Source organism: Chenopodium quinoa, unplaced genomic scaffold (assembly GCF_001683475.1).
Source record: "Chenopodium quinoa cultivar QQ74 unplaced genomic scaffold, ASM168347v1, whole genome shotgun sequence".
Classification (NCBI taxonomy): Eukaryota; Viridiplantae; Streptophyta; class Magnoliopsida; order Caryophyllales; family Amaranthaceae; genus Chenopodium; species Chenopodium quinoa.
The window spans coordinates 10,149,025-10,153,725 of record NW_018743252.1 but is presented as its reverse complement, the minus strand read 5'-3'; positions in this window follow the sequence as shown (position 1 = coordinate 10,153,725).

The window sequence follows — 4,701 nt, the reverse complement described above, 5'->3', positions numbered from 1 at the left end:
AATTTGAGCTTTTAATAAGGTATCAAATAAACTCTCTTTCTCGAGACGAAACACCTTTTAATTAAATGCGATAATCATTAATCAAGTCATTAACGAACATTAACTAGAAATTCTTGAATGAATTTCAACATTATTATTGCCCCGTGGATAAGGATCTTCACAAGTTCTAGTCGAAAATATCAACAAGAATGTTTTTATTACAAACTACCAAATTGAAAAGATCATTGAAAATTAATTTATACTCTATTAGATTACGAATAGATACGAGAGAGATTAGATGGAATGTTCATGTGTTACACTGTTATCAAGATGTACATACCGCGCGCTAACTTTTGTTTATATATTATAAATATCTAGTGAAGTACAATACTGTTAGTTGAGACGAACACTACAAGAGGAGGGGTGAATTGTAGTGTTCCTAGTGACTACTCTTTGCAGAATGTAAAACAGAATGTAAAGGAACTTGCAATGCACACAATTCATATTTTACGAGGAAACCTTCCAGGACCCAACTTGAAGTAAAACTTCGATGTTTCTAAGGGATTTCAAAACTAAACCAATTCACTATAATAGGACAAACACACAAGTTACAACCTATTATAATTAATCAGACCTTTACTCACAAGTTCCTGACTGAACTTGCTACCCAGTAGGACTATATCCTACCCAACCTAAGTCTTTGACTTAGATTCACTCATATTCCCTAAACACTACTCAGTCAGCTTCAACCTAGAAGCCTACAACACTATATGAAAAGATAGATTACAAACACATCCAAGAACCCAACCAATTACAAAATATAAACTCTTATTATATAAGAGACAAGCTACGCATGAAATCCGAAACTAATATGACAAAGTTATGGACTTGGAAAACTTACACAATTAAGCACACTTCGATTTCTTCATGCATAAACTCACAGAAAAGAATGAATTAGGATTTCTACAATTTATACAAGACTTGCTTGTAAAGGAAGTAGGGTTTTCATAAGAAAAATATGTTATTTTACCAATATATTAAAACACGGTTTTAAGTAAATCTATTTTAAAGAAAATCTTTTAGAAAACTTACCAAAGATAAATTATCGAAAAGAATAATATCTTTTTGATAATTGGTTTTGAAGAAATAAATCATATAGAAAATCTTTTCCTAAAAACTTATCTTTTTAAACTTTCCTATTTTAAGAAGCTTCCCAAGATTTTTGTCACATTTCTAATAAGTCTCACGAGTAAAAGTACTTAACATATTTACAGCAAATCTAAATGATAAAATATTTAAAAAATAAAAAAAACTAATTTGCTTCGCCAATACTCTGTATTCTAGGACACTTAGGCTTCACATAGTCCAGGACTAAGTTCCCGCTGTAACTTGCTATCTAGTTCTGAATTGGAATTTCGCAAGCCAAGTTCTTCTAGAACTTGTTGTTTTCAACGCAGACCAAGTCAACACTCTAACTTGCTGTCTTCAAGTTCCTGTTAGGAAACTTAGTTAGTTCCTGTGAGGAAACTCTTCTCCTATCTTTCTTAACTTTCATTGAGATCTCTATGAGTCTTCATAGTTAGGATCCCCTTCCACTTCCAAAGTCAACTTCTTCTGTTCTAGTCACAACACTTAGAGAACTCTTATTAATTTGAAGTTTGCTTTATTTAAGTGCATCATCATCAGACCTTTAAGCTTCAACGATTCCCCCCTTTTTGATGATGACAAACTTTAGCAAACTTCTAAGGAAAGTTAAACCACATAGAAGTTCGTTATTTTTGTATTTTTGTTTTAACAGAAAACTAAACAAAAGCGAAAATATAAAATAAATAGAGCATAAAAAACAGAACAAACAAAAAAAAAACAGAACAAAAACTCTAAACTAAACTGTTATTTAGATGAAATACTACAAGGGGGGGGGGGTGAATTGTAGTATGGAGATTGCTAGTCACTTTTTGCGAAATTAAAAGAAACTTAACGCAATAGAGAAATAGTGCAAGAGAGATTTTACGAGGAAAACTTCCTAGGCCAAATAGGAAGTGAAAAACCTCGACCCAAAGGGATTTTGACTCAAAACATTCCACTAAAATAGGCCAACGACTCTATTACAACCTATGAGGAACTTGAGCCTCTACCGAGTTCCTCAACGAACTCATATCCCCAACAACTATTCCCTCTAATAGTTGCAGCTCGAAATCTTCCCACAAAGACCTCTCTTCTCACTCAAGACTTCACTCAAAACCTTACTCTTTCTCTTTCTCTTTCTCTCAAGCTTCACTCAAAGCCTTCTCTACATACAAAGAACTCACTCAAGTTCTCACCCCAATACAAGAGTTCACTCAAACCCTTATTAATTCCCCATTACAAGAGTTCACTCAAACCCTTAAACAACTCTCAAATACATATAAAAGATATAATGTATAAAACTAATATGTTTGACAATTTGAGATATGTAAGGAACTTGGAACCTGGAGGAACTGGATCACCAACGTGGAGAAAAAAATATATTTCTTTTCTACTACTCTACCACTTGGGACGAACTCCATTATGGAATAACTCACTTAAGCCAGATAGTTTGGAATGAATGAAAACATCTCTTTTTATAGTGCTTTAAAGACAAACCCATTCATCCCATGATCTTCTATCATAACAGTAGTGCTTCCTAAATTCTAGGAATTATCTCCATTAACTCCATGAACATAAAAAGTAATGGAAGACATGGATTGGAGTAAAAAAACATTTTCTCCATGATCTCCTTATTTTTCTCCTGTAAAAAGTTGTTTCAAATTGAACGTGAAAAACAATTTTTATTTTTCCAAAATCTTAATAAATAAAAATAGAAGTTACAAGAAAATAAAATACTAACCAAATCAGATTTTTTTCAATTAAAAACTGATTCGGAATTTATTCATTAAGAATAAATATTTTATAAAAATATTTTATCCCAAAATAACCATCCTATTTAATTTGAAATATTAAACCAGTTAGAGATTAGATAGGAAACAACCTAAAACATATCCCTAAAACATAGGAGAAAATAAAGAAAATAAAATATAATTTTGACTAAAAAGAAAATTAGATTTTATTTTTAAAAACTTATCTTTTATTAAATAAAATCTATTTAAAATAAATTATACCAAGTCAAAACTAATTACCTAGAAAGTAGGCAAAGATAATGCAATGAATACTAACATGGAAAACTGACTTCTAGTGCTGTGTAAACGTGTGTTTCTCTTATACACGAATTTTAGACTCACCCGTAAGGAACTGGCTGGTCAGCAACACCCAATTCCTTCCAGACTGTCAGTTCCTTCAAGACTGAAGTTCCAATTTAGTTCCATAGGCATGTTCTAAACAATTTCTAGTGTCCAACATACTTACATGATTCCTAGAAAAATATACTCCTATTTTTCTGTCTTGAAGCTTCTACTCCAAAACTTTTGTTCCTTCAAAGGAACTTTTCTTCTCTTGTTCTCACATACGAATTGCTGCTTATTCCTAGCAAAGAACTACTTCTCATTCTTCTTAGGAACTGCATACAAAGTCTAACAATACGTTTGTACGTTTAGACTTCTTCTCTTTGTGTTCCCCCTTGGAAACTCTTCTTCTCTTTGTGTTCCCCCTGAGGAACTTAAGCACGATCCATACATTGTATGTTGGGAACCACCTTCAATAATGATCTAACCTGTACTCAATCATCTTCTTGCCTCATGACTTGTTCATGCACATCTCAATTCACATGTTAGTTAGATAATCATCATTTGTTCACAATCATCAAAACCTTACAACATAAACTTAAAACACAGCAGCATCAGAGAAACTTCTGATACTTTGTCAACTGGAACCTAGAACAAATTCAGCCTTCAAGTTTGCTTCTTCTTTTCCCCCTTTTGGCATTATAAAAAATTCCTACACTTCAAGTTATTAAGCACCTAGCCACAGCCCTACAAGCAATTCATCGAGTGTGGGAAATTGAAGGCATCTCTACTAAATTACCTTCATTTAGTTCCACTTTCCTGCACATGCTTTCATAACATATAAAACACACATGTATAGGTAAAAGTTCCAAATATTCATTAAAATCCAAAGATAATTCTGCTTGAGTCAATTACAAATCCAAAATATTTTTCAAACTTTAACAAAATAAAAACTAAAATTGTTCTTGACTAAGACAGCAAAAAGAAAGGATTAAGGCTAGGCTTGGCTTAAAATAGACTAGGTTAATGATAGGCTAGAAAGATATAAACTGGTCATCTCTGAAGAAACTCCAGTATCTTCTTGTTTTCCTGCTTTTGATGCTCAATACTAGCTTCCAGTTTATCTTCCAAGTTATTGATAGCCTTTTAGAACTCTAGCTTCTGTTCCCTAATGCTCTTCTTAAGTCCCTGTAGTCCTTTCTCCAACTTCTGTATTTTTCCCATAGCCTCTTTAAGTAATTTTTCAGCAACCTCTGCTCTATTAGTAAGCTCAGACACCTACCCTTCAAGCACAAATTCATTAGCATCCAACTCCAAAGGTTTTTCCATGATTGTTTGAGGGAGAGAACTTGTTGACAGCCTTATGCTCTTCCTCAATTATTCCCTTAGAAGCAGATCCTTCATTCCTTTTTCCAGCAGTGGCTTTCTTCTTTTTTTTCCACAACTCTTTTAATTTTTCCACCACCACTTCCAAACTGATTCCAAGTAGAGTCTCATCATTTATCACATTATCGTCATAATTCCC